Genomic DNA, 16278 nt, shown 5'->3' with positions numbered 1-16278 from the left:
GGTGGTGCCCTGAGGTGCAGAGCAACAGTCATCTTCATCAATAACAAGGCCCACCCCCAAATATCCCATAGCCTCTCCTCCTGTCTTCCTGGGCAACCAAATGAGGCCGAGCATCTTCTCAGATGGCAACCACCATGGAACGGACCTGGGACTGAAACACAGGCCCCGTGACTAAAGGGTTTTCCTGAGATGGTACCGACCTGGGTGGAACACGGGTACTAGAAAACACACCCGCAGAGCCGGGAAACTCCTAGGGTAGGGCTGATCCAGAGAATTGCTCTACTGAGCCTAAGACGCACCTGGCCCTTAGGGGATCACCAGCCTATAGACAAAGGAGGCCAAGAGGCTACAGCCAACAACTGATCGTGCTGCGAATACAAACCCGCAGGACTAAAGACAGGGCCTGAGACACAGGTTCTGGGAACTCAAATCAGCCTCTCCTCTGCAGAGGAATCTGGCAAGGTCAGAAACAAACTCCCACAGGGTTGTTCCCTTCATCCAGTAACATAAACTAAGGGTGGGGCTGGAACTGAGTGAACACCTCCAGCCTCCATCAAGTGCCTGAGGTTGACAGGCCACACCACTCCCTACTGGATAAAGACAGAGAATAGTGGCCTAGTCGAGCAGACACCAACTACCCTGTGACTTAGGCAGGTGCAAACCCCTGGAGTATCTGCTTACTGCAGACAACTGACTGGGTCACAGCCCTGTGCGGCTAGCAGAGACTGGATGTGACAGAGCTGCAAGGTGGGGAAGGAGGCATCATTCTTCCCAGACTGATCTATTTACTGGTGGCTCTTCCTGACTCCACGCAGCACTGGAGCAAGCCTTTTAGAGCAGCCACCAGACCCCTGTGACCCAGTTCCCAGGGACTTCTTGAACTCTCCCACCCGAGGAGCTGCTGACTGAGACAATTGACTTGGACTTTTTGAACTGGGTCACTCACCTGGGGAATATCCAGGTGGTGCCCTGGGTGTGTGGTTGTAGGAAGGTTTGATTTTCCTTTTCCATTTGTTGCCTGTGGTGGGTGGGGTGACTTAATTGCTGGTATTTCTCCACAGCTGAGACTTCAACCCAGAGTAACTGTTTCACTAAGGTCACATAGAAACCAGCTGAAAACAAGTCAGAACCACTTAGCCCCTCTACACCAAATAGGGCCCCAGTTTCTCAGGCCACAGCACTGTACGGGTCCTCGACAAAACACTAGAGGAAAATCAAAGGGAGTAAAACAATCATGGGGTGGAATCAGCAGAAAACCTCTGGTAACATGAATAACCAGAATAGATCAACCCCCCCAAGGAAAGATACGGCAGATGTAATTGAAGATCCCATTCACAAACAACTGGCTGAGATGTCAGAAATTGAATTCAGAATTTGGATGTCAAACAAGATTAACAAAATGGAATTAGGAATTCGTGGAGAAATTCAAAAGCTGTCTCAAGAATTTAACGAATTTAAAGACAAAACCACAAAAGACTTAGACACACTGCAACAAGAATTTGCAGCCCTCAAAGATATGAAAAATACAGTGGAATCCCTTAGTAACAGAATGGACCAAGCAGAAGAAAGGATCTCCGACATCGAAGATAAAGCATTTGAACACTCCCAAACTCTCAAAGAGGAAGAGAAATGGAGAGCAAAAATGGATCACTCACTCAGAGAGCTCTGGGATAACTCGAAGAAGGCAAATATCCGTCTCATAGGAATTCCTGAAACAGATGAAGTGGCCTCATTGGGCTCAGAGGCCCTTCTGCATGAAATTATGAAAGAGAATTTTCCAGACATGCCTAGAGAACATGAAATTCAGATAGCAGACACCTTCAGAACCCCAGCACGACTCAACCCCAATAAGACATCCCCCAGGAATATCATAATTAACTTCACTAAAGTTAATATGAAGGAGAAAATTCTCAAAGCTGCCAGGAGAAAGAAATCTATTACCTTCAAAGGGAAGAACATTAGAATGACTGCAGATCTCTCTGCTGAAACTTTTCAAGCCAGAAGAGGGTGGTCATTAACGTTTAATCTCCTCAAGCAAAATAACTTTCAGCCCCGGATCTTGTACCCCGCTAAACTGAGTTTCATTTATGACGGAGAAATTAAATACTTTAATGACATACATATGCTAAAGAAATTTGCCATAACCAAACCAGCTCTTCAGGATATTCTCAGACCTATCCTCCATAATAACCAACCCAATCCTCTACTACAAAAGTAAACTCACTCAGAAACTTCTGATCAAATTCCAACTTCCACAATGGCAAAAGGATTAAAAATGCCCACTGGACTTTCAAAAAACTCAATACCCCAAATTTCACCAAACTTATCAATGCTCTCCATTAATGTGAATGGCTTAAACTGCCCTCTAAAGAGACATAGGTTAGCTGACTGGATACAAAAACTCAGGCCAGACATTTGTTGCTTACAAGAGTCACATCTTAACTTAAAAGACAAATACAGACTCAGGGTGAAAGGATGGTCATCCATATTTCAGGCAAATGGTATCCAGAAAAAAGCAGGAGTTGCAATTTTATTTGCGGACACAATAGGCTTTAAACCAAAAAAAGTAAGGAAGGACAAAAATGGTCACTTCATATTTGTTAAGGGTAAGACTCAATATGATGAGATCTCAATTATTAATATCTATGCCCCCAACCAGAATGCACCTGAATTTATAAGAGAAACTCTAACAGATGTGAGCAACTTGATTTCCTCCATCTCCATAATAGTCGGAGATTTTAACACTCCTTTGGCAGTGCTGGATCGATCCTCAAATAAGAAGCTGAGTAACGAAATTCTAGAGAATGGAAGAAAAAATACCCAATGTACACAGCCCTACTATGAAACTAATTTGGGACTCTCACATGAAAGCTATAACCCAGCTACAACTTAACAATAGGGGGAAGTGGGAAAGGGGGGGGTGGGTAGAGGGAGGGGAATCGGTGGGATCACACCTGTGGTGCATATTACAGGGGTATTTGCGAAACTTGGTAAATGTAGAATGTAAATGTTTTGGCACAGTAACTGAGATAACGCCGGAAAGGCTATGTTAACCACTGTGATAAAAATGTGTCAAATGGTTTATGAAGTGAGTGTATTATGCCCCATAATCATATCATTGTATACAGTTATGATTTAATAAAAAAATTTAAAAAAAAAAAGAAAATTAATGAAACAAGGAGTTGGTTTTTTGAAAAAATCAACAAAATAGATAAACCATTGGCCAGACTAATGAGGAATAGAAAAGTAAAATCTCTAGTAACCTCAATCAGAAATGATAAAGGGGAAATAACAACTGATCCCGCAGAGATACAAGAGATCATCTCTTAATATTACCAGAAACTCTATGCCCAGAAATTTGACAATGTGAAGGAAATGGATAAATATTTGGAATCACACCCTCTCCCTAGACTCAGGCAGGAAGAAATAGAGCTCCTGAACAAACCAATTTCAAGCACTGAGATCAAAGAAACAATAAAAAAGCTTCCAACTAAAAAATGCCCTGGTCCAGATGGCTTCACTCCAGAATTCTATCAAACCTTCAAGGAAGAGCTTATTCCGGTACTGCAGAAATTATTCCAAAAAATTGAGGAAGCAGGAATCTTCCCCAACACATTCTATGAAGCAAACATCACCCTGATACCAAAACCAGGAAAAGACCCCAACAAAAAGGAGAATTTCAGACCAATCTCACTCACGAATATAGATGCAAAAATTCTCAACAAAATCCTAGCCAATAGATTACAGCTTATCATCAAAAAAGTCATTCATCATGACTTCATGATCAAGTAGGCTTCATCCCAGGGATGCAAGGCTGGTTTAACATACGCAAGTCCATAAACGTTATCCACCATATTAACAGAGGCAAAGATAAAGATCACATGATCCTCTCAATAGATGCAGAAAAAGCATGTGATGAAATCCAGCATCCTTTTCTAATTAGAACACTGAAGAGTATAGGCATAGGTCGCACATTTCTAAAACTGATTGAAGCTATCTATGACAAACCCACAGCCAATATTTTACTGAATGGAGTAAAACTGAAAGTTTCTACTCTTAGAACTGGAACCAGACAAGGTTGTCCTCTGTCACCTTTACTATTCAACATAGTGCTGGAAGTTCTAGCCAATACAATTAGGGAAGACAAGGAAATAAAGGGAATCCAAATGGGAGCAGAAGAGGTCAAACTCTCCCTCGTTGCTGATCACATGATCCTATACTTAGAGAACCCCAAAGACTCAACCACAAGACTCCTAGAAGTCATCAAAAAATACAGTAATATTTCAGGATATAAAATCAATGTCCACACGTCAGTAGCCTTTGTATACACCAATAACAGTCAAGACGAGAAGGTAATTAAGGACACAAGTCCCTTTACCATAGTCTCAAAGAAAATGAAACACCTAGGAATATACCTAACGAAGGATGTGAAGGACTTCTATAAAGAAAACTATGAAATCCTCAGAAAATTAATAGCGGAGGATATTAACAAATGGAAGAACATACTGTTCTCAAGGATGGGAAGAAACAACATTGTTAAAATGTCTATACTTCCCAAAGCAAACTTCCTATTCAATGCCATTCCTATCAAAATACCAACATCGTACTTTCAAGATTCGGAAAAAATGATTCTGCGTTTTGTATGGAACCGGAAAAAACCCTGTATAGCTAAGGCAGTTCTTAGTAATAAAAATAAAGCTGGGCATCAGCATACCAGATCTTAGTGTGTACTACAAAGCCATAGTGCTCAAGACAGCATGGTACTGGCACAAAAACAGAGACATAGACACTTGGAATCGAATTGAACACCAAGAAATGAAACTAACATCTTACAACCACGTAATGTTTGATAAACCAAACAAGAACATTCCTTGGGGGAAAGACTCCCTATTCAATAAATGGTGTTGGGAGAACTGGATGTCTACATGTAAAAGACTGAAACTGGACCCACACCTTTCCCCACTCACAGAAATTGATTCAAGGTGGATAAAGGACTTAAATTTAAGGCATGAAACAATAAAAATCCTCAAAGAAAGCATAGGAAAAACACTGGAAGATATTGGCCTGGGGAAAGACTTCATGAAGAAGACTGCCATGGCAATTGCAACAACAACAAAAATAAACAAATGGGACTTCATTAAACTGAAAAGCTTCTGTACAGCTAAGGACACAATAACCAAAGCAAAGAGACAACCCACACAATGGGAAAGGATATTTGCATATTTTCAATCAGACAAAAGCTTGATAATTAGGATCTATAGAGAACTCAAATTAATCCACATGAAAAAAGCCAACAATCCCATATATCAATGGGCAAGAGTCATGAATAGAACTTTCTCTAAAGATGACAGATGAATGGCTAACAAACACATGAAAAAATGTTCATCATCTCTATATATTAGAGAAATGCAAATCAAAACAACCCTGAGATATCATCTAACCCCAGTGAGAATGGCCCACATCACAAAATCTCAAAACTGCAGATGCTGGTGTGGATGTGGAGAGAAGGGAATTCTTTTACACTGCTGGTGGGACTGCAAACTAGTACAATCATTGTGGAAGGAAGTATGGAGAAAGCTCAAAGCACTCAAGCTAGACCTCCCATTTGATCCTGCAATCCCATTACTGGGCATCTACCCAGAAGGAAAAAAATCCTTTTATCATAAGGACACTTTTACTAGACTGTTTATTGCAGCTCAATTTACAATCGCCAAAATGTGGAAACAGCCTAAATGCCCACCAACCCAGGAATGGATTAACAAGCTGTGGTATATGTATACCATGGAATACTATTCAGCTATTAAAAAAAATGGAGACTTTACATCCTTCGTGTTCACCTGGATGGAAGTGGAAGACATTATTCTTAGTAAAGCAGCACAAGAATGGAAAAGCATGAATCCTGTGTACTCAATTTTGATATGAGGACAATTAATGACAATTAAGGTTATGAGGGGGGAGGAAAAGCAGAAAGAGGGACAGAGGGAGGGGGGGTGGGGCTTTGGTGTGTGTCACACTTTATGGGGGCAATACATGATTGCAAGAGGGACTTTGCCTGACATTTGCAATCAGTGTAACCTGGCTTATTGTACCCTCAATGAATCCCCAAAAATAAAAAAAAAGAAGTATGTATATTCAGTTTTGTTGGGATGAAATGTTCTGTAGATGTCTGCTAAATCCAAATGTTGGATGGATAGGTTTAAATCTAATATTTCTTTGCTCAGCTTCTTATTGGAGGATGGATCGAACACTGCCAAAGGAGTGTTGTAATCTCCTACTATTATGGGAGCAGGAGTAAATCAAGTTGGTCATGTCTGTTAGAGTTTCTGTTATAAATTGAGGTACATTCTGGTTGGGTGCATAAATATGAATAATTGAAATCTCATCATATTGAGTATTACCCTTAATAAATATAAAGTGACATTGCTTATCCTTCCTACTTTTGTTGGTTTAAAGCCTATTATGTCTGCAAGTGGAATTGCAATACCTGCCTATTTCTGATTACCATTTGCCTGAAATATGGACGATCATCCTTTCACCCTGAGACTATATTTATCTTTTAATGTAAGATGTGATTCTTGTATGCAGCAAGTATCTGGCCTGAGTTTTTGTATCCAGTCAGCTAACTTGTGCCTCTTTAGAGGACAGTTTAAGCCATTCACATTAGGAGAATATTGGTATGTCTGGTACAATTTTGGGTATCGAGTTTTTCAAAAGTCCAGTGGACATTTTTAATCTTTTCGCCATTGTGGAAGTTGGAGTTTGATCAAAAGTTTCTGAGTGAGTTTACTTTTGTGGTAGAGGATTGGGTTGGTCACTATGGAGGATAGGTCTGAGAATATCCTGAAGAGCCTGGTTTGGTTATGGCAAATTTCTTCAAGATATGAATGTCATTAAAGTATTTAATTTCTCCATCATGAATGAAGGTCAGTTTAGCTGGAAACAGAATCTGGGGTTGAAAGTTATTTTGCTTTAGGAGATTAAAATTCGATGACCTCCCTCTTCTGGCTTGAAAAGTTTCAGCAGAGAGATCTGCAGTCATTCTAATGTTCTTCCATTTTTAGGTAATGAATTTCTTACGTCTGGCTGCTCTGAGAATTTTCTCCTTCACATTAACATTAGTAAAGTTAATTATGATATGCCTTGGGATATCTTATTTGGATTGAGTCATGCTGTGGTTGTGAAACGGTCTGCTATCTGAATTTCAGAATCTCTTGGCATGTCTGGAAAATTCTCTTTCATAATTTCATGGAGAAGGGCCTCTGTCCCTTGTGAGGTTACTTCATCACTTTCAGGGATTCCAATGAGGTGGATAATAGCCTTCTTCGAATTATCCCAGAGCTCTCTGAGAGAATGATCCCTTTTTACTCTCCATTTCTCTTCCTCTTTAAGAGTTTAGGAGTGTTCAAAAGCTTTGTCTTCAATGTCAGAAATCCTTTCTTCTGCTGACTCCACTCTGTTACTGAGGGATTCTACTGTATTTTTCAGATCTTTGAAGGTGGCAAATTCTTTCTTCAGTGCGTCAAAATCTTTGGTGGTTTTGTCTTTAAATTTGTTAAATTCTTGAGACAACTTTTGAATTTCTCCTGAAATTTCTAATTCCAAATTTTGAATCGCTCCTCGAATTTCTAATTCCATATTTTCCTACATTCTATTAATCTTGTTTGTAATCCAAATTCTGAAATAGTTTTCTGACATCTCAGCAATCTGTTTATGAATGGGATCTTCAGTTACATCTGCCATATCTTTTTGGGGGGGTGTTGATCTATTCTGGTTATTCATGTTACCATTGTTTTTGCACTGGTTCACCCATGATTATTTTACACTGTTTGGCTTTTCCCCTGGAGCTTAGTCAATGACCTGTACAGCACTATGGCCTGGGAAACTGGGGACCTGTTTAGTGTTGTGGGGCTAAACAGTCCTGTCTTTTTTTGAGCTGGTCACTGTCCAACACTTTTGAAGCAGTTACTCTTTGTTGAACGCTCAGCTGTGGAGAAATACCAGCAATTAAGTCACCCCGCCCCCTCAGGCAACAATTGGAAAAGAAAAATCAAACTTTCCTCCAACCACACACCCAGGGCACAACTTGAATAGTCCTCAGGTGATTGGATCAGTTCAAAAGGTCCAAATCAATTGTCTCAGTCAGTACCTCTCTTAGGAGGGAGAGTTTAAAAGGTCTCTGGCAACTGGATCACAGGGGTCTGGTGACAACTCAGATATGACTTGCTCGGGTGCTCTGTGAAGTCAGAAGGGCCCACCCAGAAAATAGATTAGTCTGGGAAGGTGGATGCTTCCTTCCCCACCTTGCACCTCTGTCACACCCAGTCACTTATAGCCCCACAGGGCTTTGATCCAATTCCTCTAGTGAACAGATACTCCAGGGGGTTGCACATGCCAGAATCACAAGAAAATCTATATCCGCTTAGCCAGGCCACTGCACTGTGCCTCTATCCAGCAGGGGAAGTTGAGGCTTGAAAACTTCGGGTGCTTGGTGGAGGCTGGGGGGATGTTTCCTCAGTTCCAGCCCTGCCCCTGATAGAACAGAACAGACAACTGACAGAACAGAACAGAACAACTTTGCGTTTGTTTCTGTCCCTGCCAAATTCCCCTGCAGAAGAGTAACGGTTTTGAGTTCCCAGAGCCTGCACTTTTGGCAGTGTTCGATCGATCCTCCAATAAGAAGCTGAGCAAAGAAATTTTAGATTTAAACCTAACTATCCAAAATGTTTATTTCAGCCCTATTCATAATAGCTAAATCATTGAAAAAGCCCAAGTGCCCATCGATCCATGAATGGATTAATAAATTGTGGTATATGTACACCATGGAATATTATGCAGCATTAAAGAAAGATGGAGACTTTTCCTTTTTCATGTTTACATGGATGGAGCTGGAACATATTGTTCTTAGTAAAGTATCTCAAGAATGGAAGAAAAAGTACCTAATGTACTCAGCCCTATTATGAAACTACTTTAGGGCTTTCACATGAAATCTATATCGCAGTTACACCTAAGAATATGGAGAGGGGTGTAGGGAGGGGAGGGAGGGGGAGATGGGTAGAAGGAGGAGGATTGGTGGGATTACACCTGTGGTGCATCTTAAAAGGGTATATGTGAAACTTAGTAAAGGTGGAATGTAAATGTCTTCGCACAATACCTAAGAAAATGCCAGGAAAGCTATGTTAACCAGTGTAATGAAAATGTGTCAAATGGTCTATGAAACTAGTGTATGATGCTCCATGATCATATCAATATACACAGCTATGATTTAATAACAAAATAAAAAATAAATATAAAATAAAAAAAGAAACTTCTCTGAAGAAGACAAGTGTGTGGCCTACAGACATATGAAAAAAGGCTCATCATCTTTAATCATCAGAGAAATGCAAATCAAAACTACTTTGAGATATCATCTAAATTCAGTAAGATTAGCCTATATCACAAAATCCCCAGACCAGAGATGTTGGCGTGGATGTGGAGAAAAGGGAACACTTCTGCACTGCTGGTCAGAATGCAAATTAATACATTCCTTTTGGAAAGATGTTTGGAGAACACTTAGAGATCTAAAAATATACCTGCCATTCAATCCTATAATTCCTCTACTAGATATATACCCAGAAGACCAAAAATCACATCATAACAAAGATATTTGTACCAGAATTTTTATTGCAGCCCAATTCATAATTGCTAAGTCATGGAGAAAGCCAAAGTGCCCATCGATCCACGAATGGATTAATAAATTGTGGTACATGTACACCAGGGAGTATTATGCAGCCTTAAAGAAAGATGGAGACTTTACCTCTTTCATGTTTACATGGATGGAGCTGGAACATATTGTTCTTAGTAAAGTATCTCAAGAATGGAAGAAAAAGTATCCAATGTACTCAGCCCTACTATGAAATCATTTTATGGCTTTCACATGAAAACTATAACCCAGTTATAACCCAAGATTAGGGGGAAGGGGGAAAGGGAGGGAGGGAAGTGTTGGTGGGTGGAGGGAGAGTGATTGGTGGGATTACATCTGCGGTACATCTTACAAGGGTATATGTGAAACTTGTGAATGTAGAATCTAAATGTCTTAACACAATAACTAAGAAAATGGCAGGAAGTCCATGTTAACCAGTGTGATAAAAATGTGTCAAACGGTCTATAAAACCAGTGTATGGTGCCCCATGATCGCATTAATGTACACAGCTATGATTTAATTAAAAAATATATATATATTAGTACCCAATGACACACAGTACTAAAGTGTAACGGGAAACAGAATATTTTGTAATAAACAATAAATTGATTTTAAAATGAAAAAAAAACTGCAAACAGCAGGAGGAAGGCAGGGGAAGAAGGTGGGGGAAGCTGACAGTCACCTGTCAGGAGGGAGTGGCGGCTGTGAGCAAGTAGAACACGTGGAGGCTCAGAGTGCTGAGATGGGGACATATTCAAAGGCTGGGGATAAAGACTTTACAGATGGAGTGGAATGGAGAATGTAATGTTGGAGAATCAAGAAAGACCCATACGTGGAGCTTGAGCCCCTGTCAAGTTTGACTTGCTTTTATGATATTGGAGAAATAAAGAAGAAAGGGTTCTCATGTGGGGATTAGATTTTGGTTTGACGTGTTAAAGGTAGAAATGTAGGTGCTGTGGAGGCAGCTGTGGGGTAAATATGCAGCGAGTGGAAAGGGCTGGCATGGAAAAGTCTAGAGGTCATGCTGGTGCAGGTGGAACTTAACACCAATGACTAGCAGAGGCGCAGGGGTCCTCAAACTATCGCCAGCGGGCCACATGCGATGGTGTGACTGTATTTGATGCTGTTTCATTTTTTTACTTCAAGATAAGATATATGCAGTGTGCATAGGAATTCGTTCATAGTTTTTTTTTTTTTTTTTTTTTAACTATTGTTCGGTCCTCCAACGGTCTGGGTGACAGGGAATTGGCCCCGTGTTTAAAAAGTTTGAGGACCCCTAGAAAGGGAAGATTTTCTCAAGAAGTAAAGTGGCCCAAGAACAAACTCCTAGGTCAAAACTAATATAATAGGGTGGCGCCTGTGGCTGAAAAAAGTAGGGAGCCAGCCCCATAGTCTGGAGGTGGCGGGTTCAAACCCAGCCCCGGTCAAAAACTGCAAAACTAATATAATAAATTAGAGAGCAAAACAGAAACTAGGAATGGAGAAACAGAAAACATGACCAAAGTGAGGGCAAAAAAAACAGCCCATACAAGGTTGTGAGCTAGAAGCTGAAAAGTGGGAGCTCTTCAAGCTGAGAAGAGTGGGTTGTGTCAAAACAGCCAATAAAGTCACAGGGATCTTTTTAGATGGATGGAATTTTTGAATATGTGAAACTCTGTACTTATTTTTTACAAATAACTGAATGGTGCATTTAATGGGTGAAACTTAGGACATGCAAATTATAGTCCAATAAAGCTGTTTAAAAATATTTAGTATACACAAGCCCAGTATTTCTACTCCCATGGAAAATAAAACTCATGTTCATAGGAACACCATGTGCTTGAATATCCACAATATATTGATTCACAATGGCCCACACTTAACATCACCAAAATGTCCATGAAATATTTTGTGTTGTAATCATACAATGTCACATTTGTCAGAAATTAACAAAGTACACAAGGATCTGCACAAAACAGAGGTAAATTTACATATTTTCACGAAAGGAGGCAGACAGAGATGAAAGGACATGTTGTGATTTATTTCACATCTAGGATTCTCAGGCCTAACTAACGTCTGTTCATAGCATCCACAATAGGGACTGCCTGTGGAAAAAGCTAGTGGCCAGTGATTAAACTGTTATCTAGGCATTTATGTACACATGGAGAAGACAGATATATGTTAATAGGGTGGTAGGATATGGGAGGTCCGGCTGGAGAAGGAGTCTTTAAATACACTCAGCCTTCTAGACACTTACAGAAAACCTTTTCTCATGCACACAATTGAGATCAGCAAATTTGACTGTATTTTTATTTTATATGGTATTTTATTTTATTTTTTTCTGTCTTTTTTTTTTATTAAACCATAGCTGTGTACATTAGTATGATCATGGGGAACCGTACACTTGGTTCATATATCGTTTGACACATTTTCATCACATTAGTTAACAAAGCTTTTGTAGCATTTTCTTAGTTATTTTGCTAAGACCTTTACATTCCACATTTACTAGGATTCATATATACCCTTGTAAGATGCACCGCAGGTGTAATCCCATTAGTCCCCCTTCTTCCGCCTCCCTCCCCCCTCCCTCCCCTCCCTTTCCCCTTTCTCCCTATTCTTAGGTTATAACTGGGATATAGCTTTCATGTGAAGGTCCTACATTAGTTTCATAATAAGGGTGAGTACATGGGGTACTTTTTCTTCCATTCTTGAGACACTTTACTAAGAAGAATATGTTCCAGCTCCATCCATGTAAACATGAAAGAGGTAAAGTCTCCATCTTTCTTTAAGGCTGCATAGTGTTCCATGGTATACATATACCACAATTTATTAATCCATTCGTGGATCGATGGGCACTTGGGCTTTTTCCATGACTTAGCTATTATGAATTGGGCTGCAATAAACATTCTGGTACAAATATCTTTGTTATGTTGTGATTTTTCGTCCTCTGGGTATATGCCCAGCAGAGGAATTACAGGATTGAATGGCAGATCTATTTTTAGATCTCTGAGTGTTCTCCATATATCTTTCCAAAAGGAATGTATTAATTTGCATTCCCACCAGCAGTGCAGAAGTGTTCCCTTTTCTCCGCATCCACGCCAACATCTCTGGTCTTGAGATTTTGTGATATAGGCTAGTCTCATTGGAGTTAGATGATATCTCAAAGTAGTTTTGATTTGCATTTCTCTGATGATTAAAGATGATGAGCATTTTTTGATATGTCTGAAGGCCGTGCGCCTGTCTTCTTCAGAGAAGTTTCTCTTCAAATCCCTTGCCCAGCCTGCAATGGGATCCCTTGTTTTTTTCTTGCTGATGCGTTTGAGTTCTCTGTGGATTCTGGTTATTAAACCTTTGTCAGAGTTATACCCTGCAAATATCTTCTCCCATTCTGAGGGCTGTCTGCTTGCTCTGCTTACTGTGTTCTTAGCTGTGCAGAAGCTTTTTAGTTTGATCAAGTCCCAGTAGTGTATTTTTGAAGCTGCTTCAATTGCCCGGGGGGTTCTCCTCATGAAATACTCACCCAGACCAATTTCTTCAAGGGTTTTCCCTGCATTCTCCTCTAGTATTTTTATAGTTTCATGTCTTAAGTTTAAATCTTTAATCCAATGAGAGTCTATCTTAGTTAATGGTGAAAGGTGTGGGTCCAATTTCAGTCTTCTGCAGGTTGCCAGCCAGTTCACCCAGCACCATTTGTCAAATAGGGAGTCTTTTCCCCACTGAATGTTTTTAATTGGCTTGTCAAAAATCAAATAGCGGTAAGTAGCTGGATTCATCTCTTGGTTCTCTATTCTATTCCAGATATCTACTTCTCTGTTTTTGTGCCAATACCATGCTGTTTTGATCACTATCGATTTGTAGTAAAGTCTGAGGTCTGGTAGTGTGATTCCTCCTGTTTTGTTTTTATTTCTGAGTAATGTCTTGGCTATTCGAGGTTTTTTCTGATTCCATATAAAACGAAGTAATGTTTTTTCAAGATCTTTAAAATATGACAGTGGAGCTTTAATAGGGAGTGCGTTGAAATTATATATTGCTTTGGGTAGTATGGACATTTTGATAATGTTGATTCTTCCTAGCCATGAGCATGGTATGTTTTTCCATTTGTTAACATTTTCAGCTATTTCTTTTCTTAGAGTTTCATAGTTCTCTTTATAGAGATCTTTCACGTCTTTTGTTAGGTAAATTCCCAAATATTTCATCTTCTTTGGCACTACTGTGAATGGGATAGAGTCCTTAACTGTTTTTTCAATTTGACTGTTGTTGGTGTATATAAAGGCTACCAATTTATGAATGTTGATTTTGTAACCTGAGACGCTGCTGTATTCCTTGATCACTTCTAGGATTTTGTAGTAGAGTCCCTAGTGTTTTCCAGATACACAATCATATCATCTGCGAAGAGCGAGAGTTTGATCTCTTCTGACCCTATATGGATACCCTTGATCGCCTTTTCTTCCCTAATTGCGGTGGCTAAAACTTCCATTACAATGTTGAAAAGCAATGGAGACAATGGGCAGCCTTGTCTGGTTCCTGATCTGAGTGGAAATGATTCCAATTTAACTCCATTCAATATGATATTGGCTGTGGGTTTGCTGCAGATAGCCCCTATCAGTTTAAGAAAAGTCCCTTCTAGAAAAATTTTCTTGAGTGTTCTGATCATGAAGGGATGCTGGATATTATCAAAAGCTTTTTCTGCATCAATTGAGAGAATCATATGGTCTTTGTTTTTTAATTTGTTTATGTGCTGAATTACATTTATAGATTTACGTATATTGAACCAGCCTTGAGACCCTGGGATAAAACCAACTTGGTCATGATGTATAATTTGTTTGATGTGTTGCTGGATTCTGTTTGTTAGGATCTTGTTGAATATTTTTGCATCTATATTCATTAGAGATATTGGTCTATAATTTTCTTTTCTTGTTGGGTCTTTTCCTGGTTTGGGGATCAGGGTGATATTTGCTTCATAGAACGTGTTGGGTAGTCTTCCTTCTTTTTCTACATTTTGGAACAGGTGGAGGAATATGGGTACTAATTCCTCTTTAAAGGTTTGGTAGAATTCTGACGTGAAACCATCTGGTCCCAGGCTTTTCTTTTTAGGGAGGTTTTGTATAGTTGATGCTATTTCTGAACTTGATATGGGACTGTTCAACATTTCCACTTGATTCTGGTTAAGTCTTGGAAGGTGGCGTGCTTCCAAGTATCGGTCTATTTCCTTCAGATTTTCATATTTCTGAGAATAAAGTTTCTTGTAATATTCATTAAGGATTTTTTGGATTTCTGATGAGTCTGTGGTTATTTCGTCTTTGTTGTTTCTGATTGATGATATTAGAGATTTTACTCTTTTTTTCCTGATTAGGTTGGCCAGAGGTTTATCTATTTTATTGACCTTTTCAAAAAACCAGCTTTTTGATTTATTGTTCTGTTGTATTATTCTTTTGTTTTCAATTTCATTTAATTCTGCTCTAATTTTGGTTATTTCTTTTCTTCTACTGGGTTTGGGGTTGGAATGTTCTTCCTTTTCCAGTTGTGTGAGATGTCCCATTAAGTTGTTAACTTCCTCTCTTTCCGTTCTCTTGAGGAAGGCTTGCCGTGCTATAAATTTCCCTCTTAGAACTGCCTTTGCAGTGTCCCAGAGGTTCTGATAGTTTGTGTCTTCATTGTTGTTTTGTTCCAAAAAATTGGTGATTTCTTTCTTAATCTCATCTCTGACCCAGCTATCATTCAGCATAAGGTTATTTAACTTCCATGTTTTTGTATGGGTATGCAGATTCCTGTTGTTACTCAATTCAAGTTTTATTCCATGATGGTCCGAGAAGATGCATGGAATAATTTCTATTCCTTTAAATTTACTGAGGTTAGACTTGTGACCTAAAATGTGATCAATTTTGGAGTAAGTTCCGTGGGCTGATGAGAAGTATGTGTATTCAGTTTTGTTGGGATGAAATGTTCTGTAGATGTCTGCTAAAGCTAAATATTGGATGGTTAGGTTTAAATCTAAGATTTCTTTGCTCAGCTTCTTTCTGGAGGATCGATCCAACACTGCCAAGGGAGTGTTGAAATCTCCAACGATTATGGAGCTGGAGGAAATCAAGTTACTCATGTCTGTTAGAGTTTCTCTTATAAATTGAGGTGCATTCTGGTTGGGTGCATAGATATTAATAATTGAGATCTCGTCATATTGAGTATTACCCTTAACAAATATGAAGTGACCATTCTTGTCCTTCCTTACTTTTGATGGTTTAAAGCCTACTGTATCTGCAAATAAAATTGCAACACCTGCTTTTTTCTGATTACCATTTGCCTGAAATATGGATGACCATCCTTTCACCCTGAGTCTGTATTTGTCTTTTAAGTTGAGATGTGACTCTTGTATGCAACAAATATCTGGCTTGAGTTTTTGTATCCAGTCAGCTAACCTATGCCTCTTTAGAGGACAGTTTAAGCCATTCACATTGATGGAGAGTATTGATAAGTCTGGTGGAATTTTGGGTATCGAGTTTTTCAAAGGTCCAGTGGACATTTTTAATCCTTTCGCCAGTGTGGAAGTTGGAGTTTGATCCGAGGTTTCTGAGTGAGTTTACTTTTGTGGTATAGGATTGGGTTGGTCATTGTGGAGGATAGGT

This window comes from Nycticebus coucang, chromosome 21, assembly GCF_027406575.1.
Source record: "Nycticebus coucang isolate mNycCou1 chromosome 21, mNycCou1.pri, whole genome shotgun sequence".
Taxonomy (NCBI): Eukaryota; Metazoa; Chordata; class Mammalia; order Primates; family Lorisidae; genus Nycticebus; species Nycticebus coucang.
Note: the sequence above shows the minus strand (reverse complement) of the source record.